The 16,650-nt window shown below is 42.8% G+C and overlaps 1 protein-coding gene across 1 annotated transcript in view; it reads right to left on the bottom strand.

Annotated features, from left to right (window-relative positions):
• LOC124035256 (zinc finger matrin-type protein 4-like) overlaps positions 1–16,650 on the bottom strand; it is a 210,957-nt gene that overhangs the window by 156,262 nt on the left and 38,045 nt on the right. The window lies entirely within an intron of this gene.

Here is a 16,650-nt window from a genome sequence, read left to right on the forward strand (position 1 = left end):
AAGTCCTCAACTGGCAGCTTCATTAGATAGTACCCGCAAATTTGCTCAGCGATTGTGCACGCATGTTCACGTGTGCACACCTGCATGTGCGTGAGCAGGGGTCACATGTTCTATACCACTCCTTTTGGGGAGGGAGAAGGGTCGCAAGACAAAAAGTTTGAATAGCACTGGGATACATGATATCGGCAACAACTGGCTGGCTGGTTATATGCCATATCGGCAGGACAGAACAGCGGCGTCTGGTAAGACAAGGGGTGGCGGATGATGTACTTTTGTAAATAACAGCTGGTGCACAATATCGAAGGAAGTCTCGATGTTTTGCTCGCCTGAGGTAGAGTATCTAATGATAAGCTGTAGACCACACTATCTACATAGAGTCATCATCTGTATTTTTCGTAGCTGTCTACATACCACCACAGACTAATGCGGGCACTAAGACCGCACTGAATGAGCTGTATTCCATAAGCAAACAGGAAAACACTCACCCGCTCCTAGTAGACGGGGACTTTAATCCAGGGAAACTTAAATCAGTCTTACCAAATTTCTTTCAGCATGTTAAATATGCAACCAGAGGGGGAAAAAAACTCTGGACCACCTTTACTCCACACACGCATACAAAGCTCTCCCTCGCCCATTTGGCAAATCTGAGCATAATTCTATCCTCCTGATTCCTGTTTACAAGAAAAAATTTAAGCAGGAAGCACCAGTGACTTGATCAATAAAAATGTGGTCATATGAAGCAGATGGTAAACTACTGGTCATGGCTCACATAAACACCATTATCCAAGAAACCCTAGACCCACTCCAATTTGCATACCGCCCCAACAGATCCAGTGATGATGCAATCTCTATTGCGCTCCACACTGCCCTTTCCTCCCTGGACAAAATGAACACTTTTGTGAGAATGCTGTTCATTGACTATAGCTCAGCATTCAACACCATAGTGCCCTCAAAGCTCATCAATAAGCTAAGGCTAAACACCTCCCTCTGGAACTGGATCCTGGACTTCCTGACGGGTCGCCCCCAGGTGGTAAAGGAAGGTAACAATAAATCCGCCACGCTGATCCTTAACACAGGGGCCCCTCAGGGGTGTGTGCTCAGTCCCCTCCTGTACTCCCTGTTCACTCATGACAGCACGGCCAAGCACAACTCCAACACCATCATTAAGTTTGCCGATGACACAACAGTGGTAGGCCTGATCACAGACAACGATGAGACAGCCTATAGGGAGGAGGTCACAGACCTGGCCGTGTGGTGCCAGGACAACAACTTCTCCCTCAATGTGATCAAGACAAAGGAGGTGATTGTGGACTACAGGAAAAAGATGACTACGCAAGCCCCCATTCTCATCGACTGGGCTGTAGTGGAGAAGGTTGAGAGCTTCAAGTTCCTTGATGTCCACATCACCAACAAACTAACATGGTCAAAGCACACCAAGACAGTCATAAAGAGGGCACAGCAAAACCTATTCCCCCTCAGGAGACTGAAAAGATTTGGCATGGGTCCTCAGATCCTTAAAAGGTTCTACAGCTGCACCATCGAGAGCTGACTGCATCACTGCCTGGTGAGGCAACTGCTAGGCCTCCGATTGCAAGGCACTACAGAGGGTAGTGCGTACAGCCCAGTACATCACTGGGGCCAAGCTTCCTGCCATCCAGGCCCTCAACACCAGGCGGTCCCTAAAAATTGTCATAGACTCCAGCCACCCTAGTGACTGTTCTCTCTGCTACCGCACGGCAAGCTGTACCAGAGAGCCAAGTCTGGGTCCAAGAGGCTTCTAAACAGCTTCTACCCCCAAGCCATAAGACTTCTGAACATTTAATCAAATGGCTACCCAGACTATTCTCCCCCTTTACACCGCTGCTACTCTCTGTTATCATCTATGCTTAGTCACTTTAATAACTCTACCTACATGTACATATTACCTCAACTAACCGGTGCCCTCGCACATTGACTCTGTAGCAGTACCCCCCTGTGTACAGTCTCGCTATTGTTATTTTACTGCTAACTTGTTCCTTTTATTTCTTATTCTTACTCATATATATATATATTTTTACTGCATTATTGATTAGGGGCTTGTAAGTAAGCATTTCACTTTAACTGTTGTATTCTGCGCATGTGACTAAAAAAAATTGAACTGGAGTTGGGTTGGATTTAGACCTATTAATGGTATGCTAGAGTATTTTTTACAATCATTTTTTGTCTGGAACTGTGTTGGTCATTGTTAATAAGTGCAGTCTTTATTAAAAACTGTTTGCAAAATACTTTATTCATCAGATTGCGCTGCTTCTCCCCCTCCTTGTAATAATTGCTCAATGAGTCTGAAAGCGGTTGCGGGAGTCCTCCTGAGTCCTATTAACACATGCTAAACCCATTGCATGTTGGGTGGGGATCAAGGCATAAATTAGGCTCGATACCAAAAAGGAATACGATACCATTTGGGACACATCCTTAAATGTGGCACAAAGAGGGTAACAATTATTTGAACTGTAGGACCAGACCTTTCTACATCAGAACTGTGGCTTTGATGTGTTTGAAGTGTGGATGAACAGCTCTGCAATGCTGAAATAATGACATCTTCAATCTCAACTGGAAAAGGCATGGTCTAAAGGACCGCTTGATTTAGCATTTTAAATAAACTGTGATCAATCTCAACTGGAAAAGGCATGGCCTAAAGGACCGCTTGATTTAGCATTTTAAACTGTGATCAATCTCAACTGGAAAAGGCATGGCCTAAAGGACCGCTTGATTTAGCATTTTAAACTGTGATCAACTCTCAACTGGAAAAGGCATGGCCTAAAGGACCGCTTGATTTAGCATTTTAAACTGTGATCAATCTCAACTGGAAAAGGCATGGCCTAAAGGACCGCTTGATTTAGCATTTTAAACTGTGATCAACCTCAACGTTAGTACAGGATTCAAGTCAAGAGCCCTGCATGACGTCAACTAGATTTCTTACTGTGAATTGGATACATCTATCCACTTAACAATTAAAATTCTGAGTGTGCATTACAAGGAAACCTTGTTAAAAGAAATGTGGGGAAACTCAGGAAGTCTTAAGTACAAAATTGATTTAAAAGGAGAAAATGCCTAGATACTGTATATATGGTCGACAGGTAGCCGAGCGGTTAAAAGCATTGGGCCAGTAATTGAAAGGTCACTGGTTCAAATCTCAGAGTCTGTGAAAAATCTGCCGATGTGCCCTTGAGCAAGGCACTTAACCCTAATTGCCCTGGATAAAATGTAGATGGAAGGTTCAAATGAAGCATAAACATCATATCGACTAAGAGGACAACTCAGGACACAGGAGCGTCTCTCTCTCTCTCCAAATTAATACAGGACAAACTCTGGGACTGTCTGGAAGAAGATTTCACAGTATGTGATGCTCGCCGGTTGTCCTCATTGGGGCTTCTTCTTGCCTTCCCCTGCCTACTACTATCGTCACTATGCCCCAAACAAGTCACATTGCATTAGAGGATGAGGCAGAGCACAGATACACCCCATCTGCAGGAGGCAACAGGCCAAGGGTGCAGTCGCCACACAGCAGACAATAACAAAATTAATATTTTACACAGTGCAGTACAAGTACTTTGGGCTATCAGAGATGCCACCCTCGTCACACTGGTTCTGTTATTACCCATGGTCAGTTCACATTACTACCACAATAGACTGCACCACAGTGCAATCCTCATCCTCACTCAACCCTAGGGCCCAGTTTTTTTTAAAGTTATCTATCTGTATTTTACCTATTGGATGGATTCAAGTCAAGGGCCCCATAGCACTCACTTCTGTCATCATGAAATGCTTTGAGAGACTAGTCAAGGGTCATATCACCTCCACCTTACCCGACACGCTACACACACTTCAATTTTCTTACCGCCCCAATAGGTCCACAGATGATGCAATCGCCATCACAATGCCCTATCCCATCTGGACAAGAGGAATATCAATGTAAGAATGCTGTTTAGAAAAAATATATATTTATTTAGCTAGGCAAGTCAGTTAAGAAAAACACAAACCGTAAATTAATAATATATAATATAATAATAATATATGCCATTTAGCAGACGCTTTTATCCAAAGCGACTTACAGTCATGTGTGCATACATTCTACGTATGGGTGGTCCCGGGGATCGAACCCACTACCCTGGCGTTACAAGCGCCATGCTCTACCAACTGAGCTACAGAAGGAAATAAATCAATATTTTGGATTGACCAATGTAGTTATTTTCAAATACATACAAACTTAAAGGATTTGTATCACAAAATTGAAATTGGAAATTTTCGACAGAGCAATCTTGAAGGAATCCTATTTGAGTGAGAAAAGTATATTCATATGATAGGTAAGCTATACAAAACCATGCAGAGAGCCTATCCAACTGACAATTTCTTAGAAAAAAATATAAACTATTGGAACCAAGACTTAAAAAGAATGGATATTGGCGGGAATGTTGGAATATAACTAAGAGATTACAGTTAACAAAAATGTATGTTTTTTTTTTCCTTTATTTAACTAGGAAAGTCAGTTAATAAGAAAAAAATCTTACTCACAATGACAGCCTACCGGGGAACAGTGGGTTATCTGCCTTGTTCAGGGGCAGAATGACAGATTTTTATCTTGTCGCCTCCAACTCAATCATCAAGTTTGCAGGCGACACAACAGTAGTAGGCTTGATTACCAACAACGACGAGACAGCTTACAGGGAGGAGGTGAGGGCTCTGAGAGTGTGGTGTCAGGAAAATAACCTCTCACTCAACAAGATGATCGTGGACTTTAGGAAACAGCAGAGGGAGCACCCTCCTATCCACATCAGGAAGGCTAGCTCGGAACATTTGAAAATGGATTTTAAAGAACTGATTTTAGCATAAAAAAAATAAAAAATAAAAACTGCCAATAATTTCAGGTCCAGTACCATCGTTGGGCCATGGGGTGTGAAAGATTCAGCAGACAGAAGATACTCTACAGGAATGACGGAGTCCATCCAAATCAATCAAATCATCTTGGTTCCTGGACTCCACGTATTTCAAGGCTGCGTTTAAACAATGACTGGTAAATGATCCAAGACCAGCTCAGTTAATCTCTACCATTGTGACAATGAGTCGGCATAATGCTGCATCAAATGTACATGATTTTAAGGGCATTGGAAAACACAATGTAAGTAATTTAATTTATGTAGTCCTAATTGCACCAAATGCATCTGTTTATCCTACAGCTTTTGTAAGCAGTAATTATGAGCCTATAAACCAGAGTTTCACCCTTAGCACTGAGGTGATGTCTACTAGTAGGAAGACCACTTTATGCAGCTCACCCTGAACTATCAGCTCCAATGTAAATAACATGAGTATGTCTACCTCTGATAAGCTTCCCAGTAAAAGCATTACAAATGATCAAGCAATCCATACAAGTACTAAAAATAGCCCATATTAACATTTGTAGCCTAAGAAACAAGGTCCATGAAGTGAATAAATTGCTTGTAACAGATGATATTCATATTCTGACTCTCTGAAACTCACTTAGATAATACCTTTAATGATACAGTGGTAGCAATACATGGTTAAAACATCTACCGAAAAGACTGAAATGCCAACGGAGGCAATGTTGGTCTATATTCAGAACCACATTCATGTAAAGCTTAGAGACGATCTAATGTTAAATGCTGTTGAAGTAATATGGCTACAGGTTCATCTGCCTCACCTAAAGCCCATTCTTGTGGGAAGCCACTATAGACCACCAAGTGCTAACAGTCAGAATCTGGATAATATGTGTGAAATGCTAAATAATGTATGTGATATCAACAGAGAAGTACATTTTCTGGGTGATTTAAATATTTAGCTATCATCAAGCTGCCCACTCAAGAAAAACCTTCAAACTGTAACCAGTGCCTGCAACCTGGATCAGGTTGTCGGTCAACCTACCAGGGTCGTTACAAACAGCACAGGAATGAAATCATCAACATGTATTGATCACATCTTTAATAATGCTGGAGGAATTTGCTTTAAAGCAGCATCCAAATCCATAGGATTTAGTGATCACAACACAATAGCCATATCTAGGAAAACCAAATATCCAAATGCTTGGCCTAATATAGTGTATAACAGCTCATACAATATGTTTTGTAGTGATTCCTATGTTGATGATGTAAATCATATTTGCTGGTCTGTGGTGTGTAATGAAGAGCAACCAGACGCTGCACTTGACACATTTACGAAACTACTTATTCCAGTTACTAATAAGCATGCACCCATTGAGAAAATGATTGTAAAAACTGTTAAATCTCCTTGGATTGATGAGGAATTGAAAAATTGTATGGTTGAGAGGGATGAGGCAAAAGGTATGGCAACTTAGTCTGGCAGCCCAACTGATTGGCAAATGTACTGCAAATTAAGAAATCATGTGACTAAACTAAATAAAAAGAAACTATACTATGAAACAAAGGCACATTCTATAAAGAATGACAGTAAAAAGCTTTGGGGCACCTTAAATGAAATTTTGGGGAAAAAAGCCAACTTGGCTCCTTCATTCATTGAACCACTGATATTGCCAACTACTTTAATGACCTTTTCCATTGGCAAGATAAGCAAACTTAGGGATGACATGCCAGCAACAAATGCTGACACTACACATCCAAGTATATCAGACCAAACTATGAAAGATAAGAATTGTACTTTGAATTATGTAAAGTCAGTGTGGAAGAGGTGAAAAAATGTATTGTTGTCTATCAACAATGAAAAGCCACCGGGGTCTGACAATCTGGATGGAAAATTACTGAGGATAATAGCAGATGTTATAGTCACTCCTATTTGCCACATCTTCAATTTAAGCCTGCTAGAGAGCGTGTGCCCTCAGGCCTGGAGGGAAGATAAGGTCATTCCACTACCTAAGAACAGTAAAGCCCCCTTTACTGGCTCAAATAGCAAACCAATCAGCCGGTTACCAACCCTTTTTTATTTATTTTACCAGGTAAGTTGACTGAGAACATGTTCTCATTTACAGCAACGACCTGGGTAATATATACAGGGGAGAGGAAGGGGGATGAATCAGCCAATTGTAAACTGGGGAAGATTAGGTGGCCATGACAGGTACAGTATGAAGACCAGATTGGGAATTTAGCCAGGACACCGGGGTTAACGCCCCTACTCTTACGATAAGTGCCATGGGATCTTTAGTGACCACAGAGAGTCAGGACATGCATTTAACGTCCCATCCAAAAGTCAGCACCCTACACAGGGCAATGTCCCCAATCACTGCCCTGGGGCATTGGAATATTTGAGGGTTTTTAGACCAGAGGAAAGGGTGCCTCCTACTGGCCCTCCAACACCACTTCCAGCAGCATCTTAGCTTCAGAAGCAAGCCAGCAGTGGTATGCAGGGTGGTATGCTGCTGGCATGCTGCTGGCCCTTAGTAAACTTCTGGAAAAAAATGTGTTTGACCAGATACAATGCGATTTCACAGTTAATAAATTGACAACAGAATTTCAGCATGCTTATAGGGAAGGACACTCAACAAGCACTTACACAAATGACTGATGATTGGCTGAGAGAAATTGATGATAAAACGGGCTGTCTTGTTAGACTTCAGTGCAGCTTTGACATTATCGATCAGAGTCCTCTGCTGGAGGAAAAACTTGTGTGTTATGGCTTTACACCCCCTGCTATAATGTAGATAAAGAGTTACTTGTCTAACAGAACACAGAAGGTGTTCTTTAATGGAAGCCTCTCAAACATAATCTGTAAACTGTCATGGTCAAAATATATTTATGCAGTAGTAGCTAAGATGGGGAGAAGTCTGTCTATAATAAAGCGATGCTCTGCCTTCTTACCAACACAGTCAACAAGGCAGGTCTGGCAGGCCATAGTTTTGTCGCACCTTGACTACTCTACAGTCGTGTGGTCAGGTGCCACAAAAAAGGACTTAGGAAAATTACAATTGGCTCAGAACAGGGCAGCACGGTTGGCCCTTGGATGTACACAGAGAGCTAATGTTAATCATATGCATGTCAATCTCTCCCGGCTGAAAGTGGAGAAGAGATTGACTTCATCACTACTTTTATTCATGAGAGGTATTGACATGTTGAATGCTGTCGGTCTAAACTACTAGCACACAGCTCGGACACCCATGCATACCCAACAACACATCTCTTCACAGTCCCCAAGTCCAGCACAGACTATGGGGAGCACACAGCATCCTACAAAGAGCCATGACTGGAGTCAAATCAAACTTTATTTGCCACATGCGCCGAATACAACAAGTGTAGATACACTTTTCTGTGAAATACTTACTTACAAGCCCTTAACCAACAGTGCAGTTCAAGAAGAAGAAAATATTTACCAAGTAGGCTAAAATAAAATGTAATAATAAAAAGTAAGACAATAATGAGGCTGTATACAGGGGACACCAGTACCGAGTCTGTGTGCCGGGGTACAGACTAGTTGAGGTCATCTGTACATGTAGGTGGGGGCGAAGTGACTATGCATAAGTAACAAACAAACAGTGAATAGCAGCAGTGTACAAGAGGAGGGGGGGGGGGGGTCAATGTAAATTGTCCAGTGGCGATTGTTATGAATTGTTCAGCAGTCTATTGGCTTGGGGGTAGAAGCTGTTGTGGAACCTTTTGGTCCTAGACTCCGGTACAGCTTGCCGTGCGGTTGCAGAGAAAACAGTCTAGAACTTGGGTGACTGGAGTCTGACAATTTTATGGGCTTTCCTCTGACACTGCCTATTATGCAGGTCCTGGATGGCAGGAAGTTTGGCCCCAGTGATGTACTGGGCCGATCGCACCACCCTCTGTAGCGCCTTATGGTCAGATGCTGAGCAGTTGCCATTCCAGGCAGAGATGCAGCGGGTCAGGATGCTCTCCATGGTGCAGCTGTAGAACCTTTTGAGGATCAGGGGGCCCATACCAAATATTTTCAATCTCCTGGGGGGGGGGTTTGTTGTGCCCTCTTCACGACTGTCTTGGTGTGTTTGGACCATGATAGTTCATTGGTGATGTGGACTCCAAGGAAGTTAAAGCTCTCAACCAGCTCAACTACAGCCCCCTCGATGTTAATGGGGGCCTGTTCGGCCCGCCTTTTCCTGTAGTCCATGATCAGCTATTTTGTCTTGCTCACATTTAGGGAGAGGTTGTTGTCCTGGCACCACACAGCCAGTTCTCTGACCTCCTCCCTGTAGGCCGTATCATCATTGTAGGTGATCAGGCCTACCACTGTTGGGTCATCAGCAAACTTAATGATGGTGTTGGAGTCGTGTTTGGCTACGCAGTCATAGGTGAACAGGAAATACAGGAGGGGACTAAGTACACATCCCTGAGGAGCCCCAGCATTAAGGATCAGCGTGGCAGACGTATTGCTGCCTACTCTTACCACCTGGGAACGGCCCGTCAGGAAGTCCAGGATCCAATTTCAGGGGGAAGTGTTTAGGCCCAGAGTCCTTAGCTTAGTGATGAGCATTCTCACATAGGTGTTCCTTTTGTCCAGGTGAGAAAGGGCGGGGTGGAGTGCGATTGAGATTGCATCATCTGCAGATCTGTTGGGGTGGTATGCGAATTGGAGTGGGTCTAGGGTTTCTGGGAGGATGCTGTTGATGTGAGCCATGACCAGCCTTTCAAAGCACTTCATGGCTACTGATGTGAGTGCCACTGTGCAGTAATCATTTAGGCAAGATACCTTCGCTTCCTTGGGCACAGGGACTGGTGGTCTGCTTGAAACATGTAAGTATTACAGACTTGGTCAGTGAGAGGTTGTCAATGAAGACATTTGACAGTTGGTCTGCGCATGCTTTGAGTACACATGCTGGTAATCCGTCTGGCCCAGTAGCTTTGTGAATGTTGACCTGTTAAGAGCTTCACATCTGTTAAGATCTTCACATCTGCTACCGAGAGCATTATCACACAGGCATGCAGAACAGCTTGTGCTCTCATGCATGCTTCAGTGTTGCTTGCCTCGACGCGAGAATAAAAGGCATTTAGCTCATTACTGGGCAGCTTGCATCTGGGTTTCCCTTTGTAGTCCGTAATAGTTTTCAAGCCCTTTGACATCTGACGAGCGTCAGAGCCCTGTGTAGTAGGATTCAATCTTAATCCTGTATTGACGTTTCGCTTGTTTGATGGTTTGTCTAAGGGCAGGGTGGGATTTCTTATTCCGTCCGGATTAGTCTCCCGCTCCTTGAAAGCGGCAGCTCGATGCGGATGTTGCCTGGAATCCATGGCTTCTGGTTGGGATATGTACGTACAGTCACTGCGGGGACAATGTCGTCAATGCACTTATTGATGAAGCCAATGACTGAGGTGGTGTATTCCTCAATGCCATTGGATGAATCCCGGAACATATTCCAGTCTGTGCTAGCAAAACAACCCTGTTGTGTAGCATCCGCGTCATCTGACCAGTTCCGTATTTGAGCGAGTCACTAGTACATCCTTCTTTAGTTTTTGCTTTTAAGCAGGAATCAGGAGGATAGAATTGTGGTCAGATTTGCCAAATGGAGGGTGGGGGAGAGCTCTGTATGCATCTCTGTGTGTGGAGTAAAGGTGGTCTAGGATCCCCCCCCTCCCGGTTGCACATATGACATGCTGGTAAAAATGTTGGTTAAAAAAAATACACACAGTACATGGAACTCTATACCACATCAAGTAACTGACGCAAGAATTAACATTAGATTTAAAAAAACACCTTATGGAACAGCGGAGATTGTGAAGCAACATACACACAGACAGATTTAGTACTGTAGATATGTGGTAGTGGTGGAGTAGGTGCCCGAGGGCACACAGTGTGATGTGAAATCTGTGAATATATTGACGTTTATAAAATGGTATAAAAAAGCCTTAATTTTGCTGGACCCCAGGAAGAGTAGCTGCTGCTTTGGCAATATACAATATCATGAAATCAATGTTTATTTTTCACTATGTATAGTACAATATTAGAAAACAGCCTTATTGGTCCATGTGCTAGGATGGACCATGTGCTAGGATGGATTGTGCATGTGTGCCATTCAGAGGGTGAATGGGCAAGACAAAACATGTACATGCCTTTGAATGGGGTATGGTACTGTAGTAGGTGCCAGGTGCACCGGTATGTGTCAAGAACTGCAATGCTGCTGGATTTGTCACACTCAACAGTTTCCTGTGTGTATCAAGAATGGTCCACCACCCAAAGGACATCCAGCCAACTTGACACAAATGTGGGAAGTATTGCAGTCAACATGGGCCAGCAACATGGGTCAACATGGGCCAGCAACATGGGTCAACATGGGCCAGCAACATGGGCCAGCAACATGGGTCAGCAACATGGGTCAACATGGGCCAGCAACATGGGTCAACATGGGCCAGCAACATGGGTCAACATGGGCCAGCAACATGGGTCAACATGGGCCAGCAACATGGGTCAACATGGGCCTGTGGAACACAAAACAATATTAGATGGGGATGTGGTCTTCGCAGATATAAAAAATTAATAAAAACACGAAAAAAGTAAATAAATAATTAAACAAACCACATCTTTGTGGCCTTTTTAGGGCTTTTAAGCTCCAACTCTCCTAATGTACCTAAGAAAAAAGTGGATTATGTCATTATACATACATTTAAGAAAGACTGCCACTTAAGTACTTCAATGAAAGTATATTGTCTGGTGTGGCTCTAATTGGGGAGAGTGGGTCCACCGGGAGAAGAAGAAGAAGAAGTGGGTCAAGATTACATACACTAAGTTGACTGTGCCTTTAAACAGCTTGGAACATTCCAGAAAAATATGTAATGGTTTAGAAGCTTCTGATAGGCTAATTGACATAATTTGAGTCAATTGGAGGTGTACCTGTGGATGTATTTCATGGCCTACCTATGCCCACCTTGTATATGCATATCTGACACGATAGAATACTTTCCTTTCGTTGTGGTGAGCATTGAGAGCATTTTAGCTATGTTTTCCTGGACATTTAGCTCTTCGTTGCTTTCATTTGCATCTCCAAGTTGTTATTTGTCGTTTCCTCTAAGGGCAAGGCGCAGCATAGTTTTATCCACAGATTGGATGCTGTTGTATATAACTGACCCGCTCACTCACTCCCAGTGGCTTGAAGATACAGTACTTAGTCCCCTTAACTTTTTTTCACATTTTGTTACATTACAGCCTTATTCTAAAATGGATTTTTAAAAAAAATATGAAACATCACATTCACATAAGCATTCAGACCCTTTACTCAGTACTCTGTTGAAGAAGCTTTGGCAGTGATTACTGCTGTCTTCTTGGGTATGACGCTACAAGCTTGGCACACCTGTATTTGGAAAGTTTCTCCAATTCTTCTCTGCAGATCCTCTCATGCTCTGTCAGATTGAATAGGGAGCATCGCTGCACAACTATTTTCAGGTCTCTCCAGAGATGTTCGATTGGGTTCAAGTCCGAGATCTGGCTGGACCACTCAAGAACATTCAAAGACTTGTCCCAAAGACACTCCTGTGTTGTCTTGGCTGTATGCTTAGGGTCGTTGTCCTGTTGGAAGGTGAAGCTTCACCCACAGTCTGAGGTCCTAAGCTCTCTGGAGCAGGTTTTCATCAAGGATCTCTCTGTACTTTGCTCCCTTCATCTTTCCCTCGATCCTGGCTGGTCTCCCAGTCCCTTCCTCCGAAAAACATTCCCACAGCATGATGCTGCCACCACCACCATGCTTCACCGTTGGGATGGTGCCAGGTTTCCTCCAGACGTGACTCTTGGCATTCAAGCCTGAGAGTCTCTTGTTGCCTTTTGGCAAACTCCAAGCGGGCTGTCATGTGCCTTTTACTGAGGAGTGGCTTCCGTCTGGCCACTGTACCATAAAGGCCCGATTGGTGGAGTGCTGCAGAGATGGTTGTCCTTCTGGAAGGTTCTTCCATCTCCACAGAGTAACTCTGGAGCTCTGTCAGGGTGACCATCGAGTTCTTGGTCACCTCCCTGACCAAGACCCTTCTCCCCCAATTGCTCAGTTTGGCCGGGCGGCCAGCTCTAGGTAGATTCTCGGTGGTTCCAAATGTCTTCCATTTAAGAATGATGGAGGCCACTGTGTTCTTGGGGACCTTCAATGCTGCAGAAATGTTTTGGTACCCTTCTCCAGATCTGTGCCTCGACACAATCCTGTCTCTGAGCTCTACGAACAATTTCTTTGAACTCATGGCTTGGTTTTTGCTCTGACATGCACGGTCAACTGTGGGACCTTATATAGACAGGTGTGTGCCTTTCCAAATCATGTCCAATCAGTTTACCACAGGTGGACTACAATTAAGTTCTAGAAACATCAAGGATGATCAATGGAAACAGGATGCACTGGAGCTCAATTTCGAGTCTCATAACAAAGGGTCTGAATACTTATGTAAATAAGGTATTTAATTTGTTATTTTTAATTATTTTTAAAATTTTATAATAAGGCAGTAATCTAACACAATTTGGAAAAAGTTAAGGGGTCTGAATACTTTCCGAATGCACTGTAAATCAAATCAAATATTTTATTTGTCACACGCTTCGTAAATAGACAAAAAGTGAAATGCTTAATTTGGAGCCCTCCCTACAATGCAGAGAAAAATATAAACAATAGCTGGTTACCCAGAAATGACATTATTGAGATCAAAACGGCTGCATTGGACCTAAAATGACTAAAACCAAATCTAAAATGTGTAGCTTGCTAAGAATCATTGTAATAAAACTGGACAATCAGGGAGCATCAAATTCCAAAAGTGATGTATAGAGGACTATTTTTAGCAAATGTTGACGGAAAAGAAATATAACCTTCAGACCTTGAAGCCTGAATGAGGCCCGCGGGGCAAAATAAGTTTGACACCCCTGGACTAAACACATATTCTGAACACATCATCATCCTCATTTAAACCCAATGGAACGTCATTGCACACAGTTTGTCTCATATTAACACAGACTATTCAGAGAATGAGGGATACGACTAAATAATTATAATAATCTAAAACTTGATCAAAGTATATACAGTACATAATATTTCAGTGCCATCAGAAATAACAGTATCAAGTGTAACATCGTTCAAAACGTTCAGCAGTACAGTTGCTACCGTAGCAACCCAACGAAACTGAACTCCAACAACATCAGCAGAGCTGGGGCACGTTGGAGAAGATGGCCAAGACCACAAGTTGAGTGATTGAGTGATGACCAACCTCCGTGACCGGCCAGGTGTGAGCAAGGCAAGCACTCTGATTAATACTTAAACTGCATGAACAATGAGTCCCTTCAGCTCCTCTTATTCCTGATGTCCATAAAAATGCACCATGGGCCCTGCAGTGCAGTCAGACGCTCTGTTCCGGCCATCTGACTGTTGCAGTGAGTGAAAGGCAACATCTGTAATAAAGACGAGCCAAGTTACTTCCCAAAAGGCAGCCACTGCGCTTGGAGTGGAATGAAACAGGTGCTGGCATACATTGTAATTTGAAAGAGTCTGTGTTTATTATTTAATAACCATTCTATGAGGTGTTGGTAGTCAAGCAGAAGAAAATGCAAGGCAGCTGTACTCTGGCGAGCACTGGCCAAACTAAAGCAATGGGGAAACACTTCGATAGAGAACCTCTTCTGCAATATCTCTGACAAACCAGGTGGTGGTCCTGGAAAGCAATGGGGCCAGACAGTGTTTGCTGTTCATCAGCACTTTAACTAAATAATTAACAATATTTGTGTAAAACCAGGTGATTCATGTGCCTGACATTTTAAAACTGCAGCTTTCTGCTGTTTGGGATTGCTGCTGCTGAGCGGCTCTGACTGATACAGAACAAACAGTATGACCTAAGCCTTGGTTATTAATGGTTGAATCGTCTGGTAAGCTGTCTCTCTCATCCCTAAAAGACTTGACAGACTAACATGAACGTCGGCCGTGCACAGCAGGTGCGTCGCGAGTCGTCCTATCGCCTCTCACCACAGAACGTCGGCCATCATTTTCTGTTCATTTCCAGACAATAATACATGTTGAATCGCCATAGTTTGTTGACACCCAGCAGGTGATCTACTGTACGACTGATGTTCATTATGATGTGTCGTGTCAGTTCAGATTGGCGGGGGACGAGCAGACCTACTGTTAGTGTACTGTAAGTGAAGAGTATTTCCAAAATTCTATAAAATCAACAAATTTTGAAGTGCTTTTTAATCCGATATGAATGCTTAGGGGTGTTCTCAGTTTGTTTATTTATAGATATTAGATGTGTATGAAAATGTGTTGTTTGTTTGCAAAGCGTTATATATCCATTGTTTAAAAAAAATTGAATGTTCATATCCTGCATATTTGACTGTGATATGTGATTGTTCACCTAGCTATCTTAAGATGAATATATTTACTGTCGCTCTGGATAAGACCATCTGCTAAATTACTAAAGTGTAAATGTTTTTCACAAAGATCTCATATTACTGTATTGAATCAAAAAATAAAATAAATAATAATATATATATATATACAGTGGGGCAAAAAAGTATTATTTCAGCCACCAATTGTCCAAGTTCTCCCACTTAAAAAGAGGAGCGGCCTGTAATTTTCATCATAGGTACACTTCAACTATGACTGACAAAATGAGAGAGGAAAAAAATCTAGAAAATCACATTGTAGGATTTTTTATTAATTTATTTGCAAATTATGGTGGAAAATAAGTATTTGGTCAATAACAAAAGTTTATCTCAATACTTTGTTATATACCCTTTGTTGGCATCTTCAATGCCCTTGCTGATGGAAGGAGGTTTTCACTCAAAATCTCACGATACATGGCCCCATTCATTCTTTCCTTTACACGGATCAGTCGTCCTGGTTCCTTTGCAGAAAAACAACCCCAAAGCATGATGTTTCCACCCTCTGCTTCACAGTAGGTATGGTGTTCTTTGGATGCAACTCAGCATTCTTTGTCCTCTAAACACGTCGAGTTGAGTTTTTACCAAAAAGTTATACTTTGGTTTCATCTGACCATATGACATTCTCCCAATCTTCTTCTGGATCATCCAAATGCTCTCTAGCAAACTTCAGACGGGCCTGGACATGTACTGGCTTAAGCAGGGGGACACGTCTGGCACTGCAGGATTTGAGTCCCTGGCGGCATAGTGTGTTACTGATGGTAGGCTTTGTTACTTTGGTCCCAGCTCTCTGCAAGTCATTCACTAGGTCCCCCCGGGTGGTTCTTGGATTTTTGCTCACCGTTCTTGTGATCATTTTGACCCCACGGGGTGAGATCTTGCCTGGAGCCCCAGATCGAGGGAGATCATCAGTGGTCTTGTCTGTCTTCCTTTTCCTAATAATTGCTCCCACAGTTGATTTCTTCAAACCAAGCTGCTTACCTATTGCAGATTCAGTCTTCCCAGCCTGGTGCAGGTCTACAATTGTGTTTCTGGTGTCCTTTGACAGCCCTTTGGTCTTGGCCATAGTGGATTTTGGAGTGTGACTGTTTGAGGTTGTGGACAGGTGTCTTTTATACTGATAACAAGTTCAAACAGGTGCCATTAATACAGGTAACGAGTGGAGGACAGAGGAGTCTCTTAAAGAAGAAGGTCTGTGAGAGACAGAAATATTGCTTGTTTGTAGGTGACCAAATACTTATTTTCCACCATAATTTCCACCATAATTTGCAAATAAATTCTTTAAAAATCCTACAATGTGATTTTCTGGATTTTTTTCTCTCCATTTTGTCTGTCATAGTTGAAGTGTAC

This window comes from Oncorhynchus gorbuscha, linkage group LG05 (assembly GCF_021184085.1).
Source record: "Oncorhynchus gorbuscha isolate QuinsamMale2020 ecotype Even-year linkage group LG05, OgorEven_v1.0, whole genome shotgun sequence".
NCBI lineage: Eukaryota > Metazoa > Chordata > Actinopteri > Salmoniformes > Salmonidae > Oncorhynchus > Oncorhynchus gorbuscha.